Source organism: Pogonomyrmex barbatus, unplaced genomic scaffold, assembly GCF_055798465.1.
Source record: "Pogonomyrmex barbatus isolate J1 unplaced genomic scaffold, ASM5579846v1 scaffold19, whole genome shotgun sequence".
Taxonomy (NCBI): Eukaryota; Metazoa; Arthropoda; class Insecta; order Hymenoptera; family Formicidae; genus Pogonomyrmex; species Pogonomyrmex barbatus.
In genome coordinates, this window is record NW_028297115.1 from 4,753,262 (window position 1) to 4,768,986 (window position 15,725).

General features: G+C 32.3%; 1 long non-coding RNA gene across 2 annotated transcripts; it reads right to left on the bottom strand.

The window, feature by feature from the left end:
- Positions 1-6,131: 6,131 nt before the first annotated feature.
- On the bottom strand, positions 6,132-8,700 carry LOC148936961 (uncharacterized). Of its 2 annotated transcripts, XR_016138896.1 has the most exons (3): positions 7,711-8,700; positions 7,021-7,633; positions 6,132-6,841 (listed from the first exon to the last, which is right to left on the bottom strand). It is a non-coding gene; the product is annotated as an uncharacterized LOC148936961 (long non-coding RNA). The 2 variants fall into 2 exon arrangements; XR_016138895.1 differs by having other exon boundaries at positions 6,132-7,633.
- Between the last annotated feature and the right edge of the window lie 7,025 nt (positions 8,701-15,725).

Genomic DNA, 15,725 nt, shown 5'->3' on the forward strand with positions numbered 1-15,725 from the left:
TAATATATCTAGTTTTATTTAATTCTATTGCACAGATGCTTCATACTGTGATATTTCTTTCCTGTTACATAGATCAAATATTTTTTTTTGTTTTTACATCTATTTTATATCTATATATTTTAGCTTTATTAGCTCATACTTGCGTATTATTTTTCGTATTATTTTTAGTTTTAAGTTTTTTTTACTTTTGATAAGTACTTAAATCATTACTACCGCTCACTAACCTAATTCCTAGTATGTAGAATCCCGGAATATGACCACAGGATGAAAATGGTTTAAAAAAGTATATCATGTAGGACATGCATAAGAATATCCAGACAGCCATATAGATTGTGAAAATCTATAATATACGTGACACCTCTTACGGAAAATAAGTGAAAAAAATAAAAAAACTGAGAGAAAATAATGAAACATTTTTTATCATTGCATGTTTTTAAAACGGTCATCCATCCCGTATGGAAAGAAACTATTGAGAACTATTGAAAACTATTCTAGATTTCTATGAATAGTAATTGAATAGTAACTGCGACTATTGGCGAATAGTTCTGAAAAGTAACTATTGGCGACTACGTGTATGAATAGTAATTGAATAGTAATTGCAACTATTGGCGAATAGTTCTGAAAATGTACAATTATTGGCGTCTATAGATATTCATGTATATAATCGCCAATAGTTACTCAAGTTACTACAGAAATTGAATGATAACTATAGAAATCTGAATAATTCCCAATAATTCTCAATAGTTTCTTTCTTCATGAGTTACGGGGTGTAAAATGCTGTTGCTTTTTAGAAAAACATGTAATTGCATATTACAAATTGCATAATTCTTTTTTAAAAATAACTATATGTTTTCTATGCACTAATTTATTTATCTTATTTTATGCATAAAAATATTAAAATATAATAACAAAGGTTGAATAGTTTATGAGATATTTTATATTTTATGTTGAAATGTGCAAAAGTAAAGTGTAAAGTTATTAATTTTTTGACAATTTTATCTTAATACTTTTATATGCAGAATAATCGGAGAAATCATGTATTGATTTTTTATCGAAAATTAATTTTACTATTATTTATCTCCCTTCAAAACGTATATCTTTTATTTCAAATGTTTTTCTTCAATAATTTTCGAAAAATCTCAATCTGTCATTTAAAATAAGACATCCTGTACATACACTCATAACATTATTTTAAAAAATACAATAAAAAGATTACTAATTAGAGTATTCGCGTACTATCCAGAGTAATTGGCATATCATTTAATACTAATATCAAATTTCCACAAAAATCGCGAATTAGTAACTTGTAATTATTTGTTCTAATAGAATAGCAAACTATTCATGATTCTAATAATAAAGAATAGTAAATTCTTATAATTACTATTCGCTCCAATAGTAAATTATTTATGATTCTAATAGTAATGAATAGTAAGTGCCCTATAGTTACTATTTGTTCCAATAATAAGCTATTTATAATTCTAATAGTAATGAATAGTAAATACTTATAGTAACTATTCATCCAATAGTAAACTTCATGTTTTCAATAGTAATGTCCCATAATACTACATAAAATTTCAATAGTTTTCTGAATAGTTATATTTTTCAATAGTTCTCAATAATTCCTTTACATACGGGATCCTACTGGGGATCCTGCTCGATGCTGCTTAACTTCTATAATGGGATGAAACCTGCAATTGAAATGATGATATAAGTGAACATGGAATTTTGGCATAAAATATGATAGATCTGAATGTTAGTATATTGTCATATAGTCTTTTAAAATCTCGATTGCATATATAATTCTTGTGGATAATTTAATTACATATATAAATCCGTGAACCTATATTATATTAATGAGAGTCATTTTTATTATGAAAATTGTTTATAAATTATTGAATATATTTTGTTTATTTGTTTATGAATTTATTTAATTTTTTTTCAATAATTGTATTAATTATATGGGAAATATTTTTCTTATTTATATATTATGGTTAATTAAAAAAGATAGTAATTAATAAAGTTATTTCATTATTTATTCATTAAAAATGATTTAAAGATAACGATTAAATGATAATATATTTATGATAATATTTCGTGACAAATGTTACGTTTATTTTATGTTGCTCAAATAAGAAGGGAGGGTGTGCGTCACGGTGGGGCCCGACCACGAACCAGGTCGTGAAAAACTCGTAATCATTTTGCGAAAAAATACCACCTCAGCCAAGAATCGAACCTGGATCTCCTGCTTACTGGGCAGGTATCTTATCCTTTCGACTACTACAAGGCATGTGATGATATTTATCGCAAATAACGTGTTTAGAGTAACACGTCAATAATACAATGATACGTACACATATACATATATCACAATATATATACATGTATATCTTTCTCGAATCTCCACGACCGGTACTCCAGAGCGATGTTGTCTCTCACTCGAGACTGGATGCAGGTCGGACCGCAGCGGCAACACCCTCTAACGCCATTGGCAAATATACAAATAATCCTCTTGGTGCGTCAGTGCTCCACCGCTTACGCTTGTTCGATCCTATTACTTCTCAATCGCCAATGTCATCAAAGCTACACAGTTTCTCTCGTTGCAAAGTGGAGCCGGAAAAACCAATTATTCCCTCTGAGTGAAGCGCGGTGAAGCCGCATTTTTTCTCAAACAGACGAAGAAAGAACAATGTTGGGTCCCTCTGCAGGGCGGCAGGAGAGATTGCATCAAGCATGGCTCGAGCTCCCGAATAAGAAGGGAGGGTGTGTTATTTTATATCATGTGCTATTAGGGATGTAATTTGAATTACACTAATATTAGTCTTATTATTACAAAATATACTTTAATTCATAATTGTAAATTATTTACTGTATTAAAAAACCTTTTTATTCCTTTTTCAGTCTTTTGTGATAAATTAATAAATTATTACCCTAATGACACATATCATTCGAATATTCTATACTCATATTGAAAGTATTGTGGTCATACGTACTATTGCTTAATATACCAGAGAACATTCATATGACATCTTGATGGTGTATTATTTCTCGTATATTCTTAAGCGCATCTTCAGAATATATCCTATCAGCACGTAATCTCATATGATATTCTGTATTTATACTGAATGTATTGTGATCATACCGAAGATACTAAGATTATTCGTATAAAATCTGTGTAGAATATTATTTGTCGTATTCCAAGTAGCAAGATGATGTCATTATTGTAAGAATTAGACGACCGTAAGCGGTCATGAAAGAGATTCGGAATATAAACAGCTAACAGAGAGGAGCCGTCATGGTCGTGCAGACTAAGTGTCAGATTAGTAAACGAGGAATCCCGAGTTCAAATCCAGTCGGTCTCCGTTTATTTTTCCGAATCTAATAAATATCTTTCATCTCAGAAGTGAGATTCAGCCCATGTTACTTCAGAGAGGATACAGCCTATGTTACCTGACAGAGAGAATTCAGTCGATTTTGTGTGTGTCGTTTGTATGTTGTTCAAAATGAACCAATTCGGAGAGTTAAAATACTCCAATGTCGTTGTCGATCGTTCAAAAGCGGACGAAAAAAGTCGGGGAGTAAAAGTACTCCAATGTCGTGTCGATCGTTCAAAAAGTGGATGAAAAAGTCGGGGAGTAAAAGTACTCCAATGTCGTGTCGATCGTAAATAAATAATGAAATAACATTATTAATTATTATCTTTCTTAATTAACTGTATATATAATAAAAATATATATAAATAAGAAAAATATTTCCCATATTTAATTACAATTATTGACAAATTTATAAACAAATAAACAAAATATATTCACCAATTTATAAACAATTTTTATAATAAAAATGATTTTCATTAAATACAATATAGGTTCACGCATCTATATATGTAATTAAATTATCCACAAAAATTACATACAATCGAGATTTTAAAATTAAGATTATTTAAATGACAATATAGTAACATTCATTAATCGGATCTATCATATTTTATGTCAAAATTCCACGTTCACTTATATCATCATTTCAGTTGCAGATTCCATATAGAAGTATCGAGCAGGATCCCAAGCAGAATGGGTGACCGTTTTAAAAACTTCCAATGATATAAGATAAAAAATGTGTCATTACTTTCTCTCATTTTTTTTCATTTTTTTCACTTATTTTAAGAGGTGTCATGTATATTATAGATTTTCACGATCTATATGGCTGGGATACCCTTATGTATGCCCTACATGACTGTTTTTAAATCGTTTTCATCCTATGACCATACTGCGAGATCCAGTACTAGGAATTAGGTTAGTGAGCGATAATAACGATCTAAGTACATTCCACAATATATCGCAGTACGTATTTCAAATGTTCGGAAAATATCTCGAATATACTTATACGATATCCCGTGGAACGTTCTCGGAATAGACGAGTGCTATTAGGGATATTAATCTACTAAACCAAGAAAATATTAAATAAAAATTTTCAGATAAAAACTTTACTTGGCAAAATAATTATAAATCATTGCTATTCGTGCCACATCAACAATTTCTTTGTTATGATTTGCATACTGATTAATTCTCTTCTGTTCAATAATATCTTCGTCATTCGAGAACGATAATATAACGTTATAATGTGCAATATCTAAAATTACTAGTTATATTTTTTAACCACAGTTTAACTACTTCTAAACGATCAAAATTGGCCGTTTAAATTGAACTCAGTTTACATAAGTTTAAATTTGAGCAAATCATTGGTTGAAATCAATATTTCGTTAAACTTTGGTTAACAGAATGTCTAGGGATTGACTCTTTAAACTACGTTGGTAGAAACGAGCACAAGAGCCTCTTTCACCAATCTTCGGTTAAAATAACCGACGATTAACCCGCAAGAGTGCCAACTGTAATTCAATGCTCAGAAAGTAGTGTATGTTCTTTAACTTAATATTCTTTTCGTGTTGTAGGTATCTTGGTAGGTAGATAAAATTGTAAATAATATTCAATACTTAATGTAAATAAAAATTTTTATAGTCAATCATTCGCTTAAATAAAAATTTTAACACTTATCTACAATAAACAGTTTAGTTCTTAGTTGTTGGCAATCATGATGGTCGAGTTAACCGTCAGTTAGTTTAACCGAAGATTGATGAAAAGGGTGACATCTGTTTGACGTCCCGATTGACTACTAGCCACTCACAGCGCTCGAACAGTGGAAAAATTCTAGGCACCGGCCCCTGTGAGTGATTAATCGAGACATGGTCAAACAGGATGCTCCCGGTAAAAGAGGCCCCAAGTTGAACTTATAGTAACGCTAGAAAAGTGTTACTGGAGAAATGAAAGAGAAATTATAAAAGATATACAGATATTTATTATAGAATTTTAAAATTATGGAAGGGACATCTTTGGCAGCGCCGAAAATATGTACGAAATAAATAAATAAATAAATAATAAATGTATAAATAAAAAAAAATAAATAAAAATAATAATAAATGTAAAAATAAATGTAATGTAATAATAATAAATGTTAACGAACAAGCAATGAGAAAACACGCGATAAACAATACGCAATAAACTTTATAAATCTTCTTGATTAAGAAATCTTCTTTATTCAAATCAAATGTTTCGACTCTCGTATTGAGCCATCTTCAGTGATAAATAATATTGGTCAGTAGACGCTGAACTCTAATGTGCTTGATAAAAAGTGTATCGCTCACGACGGTTGCCAAGTCGTGTGAGGGAATAAATCTTTCCGTCTTGTCCCTGATAAAGCGGCACACGAATATGATTGGAGTCAAATTCTAATAATTTTAAGTAATATAAAATTTCTTTACTCACCACATTAAAGCCAAGCTATACATGGTAGATCGTGTAAATACAAAAAAATTAGAAACGTTATAGAAATGTTAAAACTACAGATATTATTATTAAAAATGTATCAGTTAAAATACAGTCATATACTGTATGAAATCGACAATCGTGATGTGAAAGGAATTAAGTTAAAAATAAAAAACAAGCCAGAGGTCAAGAATTATATATAAAATTATAATTTGTCAAGAACAGAGACATAAGCATGATGAAGACATTCTGTATCCGTTTGTAGATTTAGCGTATTATTATTTTGTAGTTTAACAACATCTTGTGCCAGCAATTCGATTTCCTCCCCCTCCACTTCTGAGTCCAATCCTCCTAAATTCTCCTTCCACAATACAAAAAACTCTTCTCCTAATAATGTTATTAATTGTATGAAATACAACTTAATCCAGAAGCTTTTACCAATATCATTACTAGTTCTTTGAATACACTCAAAGATAAATAGTTTCTTAACTTAGCCCCTGTATACATTCCAGATGATGTACAATGTTTGTTACAATTGGAAGAAAATTTTGCATTACCGAATAGAAATAATAAAAAAAATGATAATTGAAACAATAAAGAATGTAGAAAAAAACATCAAAAAATTCCCACAGAATATACAATTACATCTAAGAAACAGATTCAAGAAACAGATATCTCTAATTAACAACACTTCTTCTTTCATCCCTCAAAAAAATATTATTAACAAGAGATTATTACACTTATATCAGAGTACTAGTTTTATTAAACATAATCCTAACATCTTATTTACTTGAATTGATAAAGGCAATGTTACAGTGACACTTGATAGAAACATGTATTTCTTTAATGTTAATGTCCTGCTAGAAGATACAAACACTTACATCAAAGTTAGCAAAGATCCGACCAAGATTATAACAAAAAAATTTACGTGATCTACTTAAATCTTGGAAGACCTCTGGTTATATCAGGCGGATTTTTCAACCATTTAGCATGTAGTGATGGGTTATTACCTAGAGCATATGGTCTTCCTAAAATACACAAGCAGGGTTGCTCATTTAGATTAATCGTATCATGCATTGATAGCCCGCTTTATACATTGGCATCAACACTTAATAGAATCATGATGAAGAGCATTCCGAAAAGTCATATAGATAATAGTTTTCAATTAATTGAACAATTAACGGAGTGTTAGATTGATGATAATTACTCATTAATTTCGTTAGATGTTAAATCGTTGTTCACCAATGTTCCGCTAGATTTGGCTATGGACAGCATCTCCAAACGGTGGAATAATATAGCGCCATATTGTCTATGTGATATCCCAAAAGAAGAATTTCTTAAAGCTGTCTCTTTGGTTTTACACTCCACCTTATTTTATTCTTAACGGTCAAATTTACAAACAGACTTTCGGTCTACCTATGGATTCTCCGTTGTCCCCAATTATAGCTGATTTGATGAGGGAGGAGAGGGCTATCGAGATGATTGACACAGATTTACCATTTTATTTCCGATGACGTTGATGATATCGCTTTGACCAGTTGTTCCAACAGGATTGAAAATACTCTTAGGATTTTCAACTCTTTCCACTCAAGACTACAATTTCACATGTGAAGTGGGTGGACGAGAGTTAAATTTCTTGGAAGTTACCACGAAAATTACTAATAACGTTATTCATTTTGACTGATACCATAAGCCAACTTTCTCTGGCAAGTTCTTAAATTATCACTCTCAACATCCTCTGTCCCAAAAGAAAGGCATGGTTTTTGGTTTAGTAAATAGAATCTTCTCCTTATCACACCTTCAATAGCATCAGAATAAACCTAAAATTAATTATGTCTATATAAACCTAAAATTAATTATGTCTATATCTTTTGCTAAATAATGATTATCCTCTTACATTTGTCTTCAACTGTATATCTCAAAGACTTAAAAAGTTGTTTTCTAAAAATAATGACACATATAATAATAACATGAAAATTGTTGACAACGATAAAAAAAAATAGATGGTTCACATTACTATTCAATTCTTCCAACATGGATAAATTCAAGAAAATTATTAATGATCAGGACACTAAACCAGCCTTTGTCAGCACCAATAAATTAAGTGGGATAATTCACATAAGAACAGAAACCCGGTTGAATCGCGAAAAAATGTAGTGTACAAAATCGAATGTGAGAATTGCGAGAAGTGTTATGTGGGACAAACTAAGAGACAGCTAAAAACGAGATTGAATGAGCATCGCAGCCACATTCGGAGAAATACGAATTCTAAATCAGTTTTTTTATTACATTACATTTTTATTACAGATCACTAAATGGGAAGTGGACATGAGTTCGCTTGAGATAATGTTAAAATTTTAGAACATCTGAACGTGATTGTGGTAAACGTTTCATCTCAGAGATGTTGTTTATTAAACTACAAAACAATAAACACTAATAAACAATAATACACTATAAACAATAATACACTAAATCTACAAACGGATACAGAATCATCATACTTCATCATACTTATGTTTCTGTTCTTGACAAATTATAATTTTATATATAATTCTTGACCTCTGGCTTGTTTTTTATTTTTAATTCTTTTCACATCATCACGATTGTCGATTTCATACAGTATATGACTGTCTTTTGACTGATACGTTTTTAATAATTGTACCTGTGGTTTTAACATTTCTGTAACGTTTCTGACGTTTCTTTTTTGTACTTACACAACCTATTAGAAGTTAGCCCCCCACTTTTAGAAATAACTTATTTTGAGAGTTGTGCTGAATTGTGCTAGGTTTGTGCTACATTGTGCTCGAATTTTAAAACCGTAATGTGAAAAATGTCATAAAAAATGAAAAAAAACGACATTTTAGGCTAGCCCCCCACTTTGCGATTTTTTTAATTTTCTCGATTGTGCTAGGTTGTGCTAGGTTGTGCTAACATTGTGCCAAAATATTATCTTTAAAAAATAATAACAATAGAAGTTATGATAAAAAATAGATTTGGGAAAAAAAATATATAAATGACATTTATTCTTATATCAGTCATCTAAAGAGTATGCAAATGCATATCTAATATATATTCGCTTAGCACAAATCGGCACAATCGACGGTTTCGTCAGCAGAACGATATGAAGGGCACTTTACTCTTGAGCGCAGCCCTTCGCGCACGCATTTTTTGTTAAAAATTCGGATTTGTAGTTATTGGATGTTCATAATATTTCATATCTGAGTTGTGCTAGCCTAGCACAAGTTGGCACAACCGTCGGTTTCGTCAGTACAACGATATAAAGGGCACTTTACTCTTGAACGCGGCCCTTCGCGCACGCATTTTTTGTTAAAAACTCGGATTTGTAATTATTGGATATTCATAATACTGCATATCTGAGTTGTGCTAGCCTAGCACAAGTTGGCACAACCGTCGATTTCGTCAGCACAACGATATGAAGGGTACTTTACTCTTGATCGCGGCCCTTCGCGCACGCATTTTTTGTTAAAAACTCGGATTTGTAATTATTGGATATTCATAATACTGCATATCTGAGTTGTGCTAGCCTAGCACAAGTTGGCACAACCGTCGATTTCGTCAGCACAACGATATGAAGGGTACTTTACTCTTGATCGCGGCCCTTCGCCCATTTTTTGTTAAAAACTCGGGTTTGTAATTATTGGATATTCATACTACTGCATATCTGAGTTGTGCTAGCCTAGCACAACTCAGATATGCAGTATTATGAATATCCAATAATTACAAATCCGAGTTTTTAACAAAAAATGCGTGCGCGAAGGGCCGCGATCAAGAGTAAAGTACCCTTCATATCGTTGTGCTGACGAAATCGATGGTTGTGCCAACTTGTGCTAGGCTAGCACAACTCAGATATGCAGTATTATGAATATCCAATAATTACAAATCCGAGTTTTTAACAAAAAATGCGTGCGCGAAGGGCCGCGATCAAGAGTAAAGTACCCTTCATATCGTTGTGCTGACGAAATCGACGGTTGTGCCAACTTGTGCTAGGCTAGCACAACTCAGATATGCAGTATTATGAATATCCAATAATTACAAATCCGAGTTTTTAACAAAAAATGCGTGCGCGAAGGGCTGCGCTCAAGAGTAAAGTGCCCTTCATATCGTTCTGCTGACGAAACCGTCGATTGTGCCGATTTGTGCTAAGCGAATATATATTAGATATGCATTTGCATACTCTTTAGATGACTGATATAAGAATAAATGTCATTTATATATTTTTTTTCCCAAATCTATTTTTTATCATAACTTCTATTGTTATTATTTTTTAAAGATAATATTTTGGCACAATGTTAGCACAACCTAGCACAACCTAGCACAATCGAGAAAATTAAAAAAATCGCAAAGTGGGGGGCTAGCCTAAAATGTCGTTTTTTTTCATTTTTTATGACATTTTTCACATTACGGTTTTAAAATTCGAGCACAATGTAGCACAAACCTAGCACAATTCAGCACAACTCTCAAAATAAGTTATTTCTAAAAGTGGGGGGCTAACTTCTAATAGGTACTTACACATCTACCATGTATAGCTTTGTATTGGCTTTAATGTGGTGAGTAAAGATATTTTATTACTTAAAATTATTAGAATTTGACTCCAATCATATTCATGTGCCGCTTTATCAGGGACAAGACGGAAAGATTGCTCCCTCACACGACTTGGCAACCGTCGTGAGCGATACACTTTTTTTCAAGCCACATTAGAGTTCGGTGTCTACTGACCAATATTATTTATCACTGAAAATGGCTCAATACGAGAGCCGAAACGTTTGATTTGAATAAAAAAGATTTCCTAATTAAGAAGATTTATAAAGTTCATTGCGCATTGTTTACCACACGTTTTCTCATTGTCCCTTGTTCGTTAATTTTTTAAACACTGAGAAACTGAATATATATATAATAAATGTATTCATAACCAGTGCAGCAATTATGTGTCGTCTCCTAATCTCTACTGCAACTGTGCCACTATACGTTTATATTGCTCTATTATTTGATGTACTGACTATTATAATTCAATAGTTTAGTTTCCGAAGTCTTCAATTTGATTCCACTTTGATATGGATCAAATTTAAGATGCTGTTTCCATCGGAAGTAAAGATTTGTGGATCGAAGCGGGATTGAAATGAGCACAATTTGTCGCGTTTCCATCGACTCAAATCTGATTCTACATCGTATTAGGAGCGAATTAAGACATCAGTGGAAACTAGATAAATAGATATCGGAGCAAAGTCAATTTTTACGCTGCTTTGCATTGAGATGGAGGGGATAAAATGCTAGCTTTGCTTCGCTTCATAAAAAGGAAGGAGGCGATAAGCGATAGCGTTTCAACGCTACTTTTCATTGAGGTGGAGTGGGGGTAAAAGCTAGCTTCGCTGCATGGAATTATAGTTTTATGTACATACAAGGGGTGGCACCCGTTTGACCACGTCCCGATTGATCACTAACCATTCACAGCGCTTGAATAGTGGAAAAATTTTAGGCACCGGCTCCTGTTAATGGTTGTGATCAATCGAGACGTGGTCAAACGGGACGCTCCCACATACAAGTAATGTCTGCGCGAGGTAGATGTGCAGTACAGGAACTTCAAGTATAAGAAAAAGATGGCAAGACAGTCATATGACCAGCCTCTCTGTGATTGGTTCTTAAGTAAGAGCTAATAAAGAGGTGTTGGGTGCTTTCTAGCAACATACACAGGCGATACTATGTAACACAGGCTGCGTTCCAATATTCACTACCAGTACTGAAATATAATTCAGGTAACGTATATTATAGATATTCAGTACTGAATCGGAACGCAGCTACAGTGTAGAACCCGGTGCTTTCTAACTGTAGGTTTGTTCTTTTCTTCTGCACTGGCTGCATTAGTTTAAGAAGTGTATATTGAAACGTTCTTTTAGAAACGGAAATGATATCAGATGCCACTGTTTCTTTTCGAACAGTGCAGCGATACTTAATACAATAGTTCACTGCACTGCTTAACCCAGGGGTCTGTTCTTTTTAACTGAACTGGCTGCACTAATTCAGAGCTTTCTTCTTCCAGCTTAGCTTTCTTCTTCCAGTGTAAGAACAGGGCATCGATCACATAGGTTTTCCCCTAGAACGAATCAGTGATGAGTCTCATGTGGATTTTATCATTTTGTGATCACGTAATTTTAATTCTAGTGAAAGCGTGAGATATTTAGCGTGAAACTTTTTACCATTAGCTGATATAGTTAAACGGTGACAAAATTATGTTTTCTTAACTTACACAGCATATTAATTGGTAAAATAACCACAGTTTTTTGGGTGTTAAATCTGGCAATAGAAGATTTTAATTTCAATTTTTAATGACTATGTATTCCGTTGTAGATAAATATTCAAATTTTTTATGAATAAAAATTACTAGTAAATAAATTACTAGTATATATAACACATTATTGTCAAGATGTAAAATTGAAATTACTGAAAAGATGTAATACTGAAAAAATAGAGTGAATAAAAAAGGAAACAAAATATTGTAATTACATTTTTTATTATTTATTAAACTTCTCATAAATAAATGTCATTTAGTCAACTATAACATTTTCAGAAAACTTATCTAATATCACATTTAAAACATATAGTTACCATTTTCACCATTTATATTCTCTTTATCAGCTTCATTACTTGAATTGTGATTTGTAGTTTCTATGGTTAAAGAACGTTTTTTTCTGCAAAATTTGATTGTGTAGACTTCTTCGTTAGGTGCAAACTCATTTAACGATTCATACTCTTCGATGAATTGCAGCTCATCACTTTGGATGTCTTCAAGCGGGCTTAGCTCTCAAAGCTGGCTTAACTTTTATGCTCCTGTTTGTTTGAAATACATACACTGAAAGAGAGAAATTTTTTAAATGAAAGTTTATATATTCCAAATTAATAAATTAATAAATTGTTGCAATTTACAATTATTACCCTAATAACACATGATATCATTTGAATATTCTACACTCGTACTAAAAGTACTGTGGTCATACGTACTATTGCCTAATATACTAGAGAATATTTATGACATCTTGATAATATATCATTTCTCATATATTCTTAAGCTCTTCTTCAGAATCAAATATACCCAACAGCACATGATATCATACAAATATTTATACTGAATGTACTGTAATCATATCGAATATACTAAGATTATTCGTATAAAATTTATGTATCCCAAGTAGCAAGACGTCATTATGACGATGATTTAAGATCTGTTGTAGCCCGGATTGAGTTACAAGATTGTAATTAGGGAAAGTCGGATTTGCCTTAGGAGTTAGAACTTCGAGCAGGATCGTAGGTGGAAGGTTCTTCTGGTCAAATATTATTACTCACTTTTGTTAAGTAGCTGATTTATTGATACGATTTCTTGATAATGTTTCGTGTGAATCTCGTTATTACTGATAACGACCGTGATGAAGTACAATTGTCTTGTTACGTATTGTGATTGCCCACTCTCGGTGATTTAGTGACCGTTTTTATAATATTCTAGTCGTCTTATAATTCTAAATCAGACCATATCAAAACGACGCGCTCTCGCAAATTTCTCGTTCGCGCTTTGCTTTGGAATTTGCGGACTTGCTTGTGCATGCTTGCATTTCCGGCCGGCGTTTCCGTAGCACCGGCTATTCGAGAATGATCGTGAGAATAAGATATAATATAACAAAAATAATATAAAGAGTAATTCAACACCCCTCCTTCGCCGGGAAAGAAAAACGGAGTTTTTCGCATTACAAAATCCTTCAACCCGATTTATAAAATTTTTTAAAATCGTAAACTTTCGTCGTTTTTTCTGCGCAGTTCGCCATTTTTATTTACATTTTTTGTTTTTTTTTCCTTATAATTACACTTATTATTCCTATTATAATTATAATTATTAATATTCCGTTGAAACCAACGGGATAGGTAAAATGTACATTTTGGAACACATTCGGCTCCTCATCTAGTTGCTTATTTAATTCATCTATTTTTGTACTTAATCTTGTTAATTCTAACGGGTCTTTTATTATCGGTCTTTTATTATCGATCGCAAGTTTTATTTTTTCTGTGAGCTGTTTTGCACTTTTAATGTCTTTTGATATTAACGTTAAATTGTATTCCAATAAATGTGCTCCTACATAACGAATCGCTATCTGTCGTCGCGTGACTATCGTTATTTCCGACATCGTTAGTTTACAATAGCCGTTTAATTTTACTTTACCTATACCATTTATCTCTAATTTTTTTACTTCCGACTTATCACATTGAATTTCTATTTTTTGGTTTACTTGTGCGGAATATAGCCACGCTTGTGTTTCCATTAGCATTAGCCATAATGAGATATCGGAAATTATACGTCCTTGTTCACAATTCTGAAGCTATTCGGGCGCGTTTATATAAATTTGCACTTCGTATGACATAACTTCGTAAATTTGCGTTCGTACCTATGTGATAGATGGGAAAATTTTGTTCGCAAATGTAAGTTTGATCGTTTTGTACGCACGTGTTTAGTTCACGCTCTTCTAATAATATATAATGATGGTTTTCTTTATCTATTGCTATTAAGGCGTGATTTACCTGTATAAATGAAAAGATGTTCGCACATTCGCATACCGGGAACGGTATCGATTTTATTAATTTGAATGTCAGAAAAACGATTACTGGAAATCGGAAGATCGTGTAGATATCTGTTTTATCGTAGTACGCATTTATAGTCATATACTTCTGAATAGTGCCAATTTTCTATACTAATTTTAAATGGAAAGTGTTGTTCTTCTGTGTCGCGGCTTCTCGCAATTCTCTTATGATATTCTCGAGCGGTAATAGGCGAGTTTGCACTATTCTGTTTTTTGCTAATGATAAATAGTCAATAGTTTTCTCGACTTTGATCAGGTTCGTCATTATTGTCTTTAGTATTAGTAAATTTTCATCCATATCCTCTCGCTGCGTATATTTTGCTAATTGCAATTCCATTCGTGCTGTTACATTTTTTAGCCGATTTTCATTATAACTTATGGTTTTTTTCTAATCCATCTATGTGGCCTATTGTGGCGTTGATAATTTTTATTTGATTTCTTGCAGCATGTTCTAAGATTTGTTGATTGCTTCGCAATAACTGCATTTGCTCGTCTATGTGTAGTGCGTCATCGGCATCCATCGTACCAAATGTTTTGTCGTACTAATCGCATTTAATAATCCTCTTTTACTGTGAGAGGCTTTATATACGCTTTGTAAATGTGCTAATAGTATCGTTAGTTTCTCGTTGTCCTTATGTAGTATTTGCAGGATATTTTGGCAAATAAATCTGATTGGTCCAATAATATTTTTACATCGCTGGTCCGTCTGTTCTAAGTAATCTTGTAATCATTGATATGCTCGTATTCCTAGAGCGGTGATATTTAATTTGATAACTAACTTGCATGTAGTTTGTATCTAATTCATAAATCCGATTTCGAAATATATCCCTGGATGATGGAAAAAACTTTTTATTTTAAACGGCGTTTCTTCCTGGATTTCTTCAATGTCGATGGCCCATAAAATTATTCTGTAATTATAATAAATTTTCTTAAAAATTTTTTGCTGTCGTAGCGTCGGGACTGACACGTATATTCTTTTATGAGATATGATTACTCTTATTTCTTCACTATATCTCTTCTTAGACTCTGGTGTCTATCTTTTGACTTTGGGATATCCTTTTCAAAATAGCACCTGCTTTCCCGCTGTTTTTATTATATTAATGTTAATTGTTTCCCGTGGATTATTGCTAACTAGTGCTTTTGATGATGTCTCCTTGCGACTAGTTTCTTTTTTGATAGTTCGCCCGTGCGCGACGCTTGCGAGTTAAGTGAAGAGGAAATAGAAAACAATTTGTTGGATACAGACATTTTTGACGCAGATATGATATCCTATGTT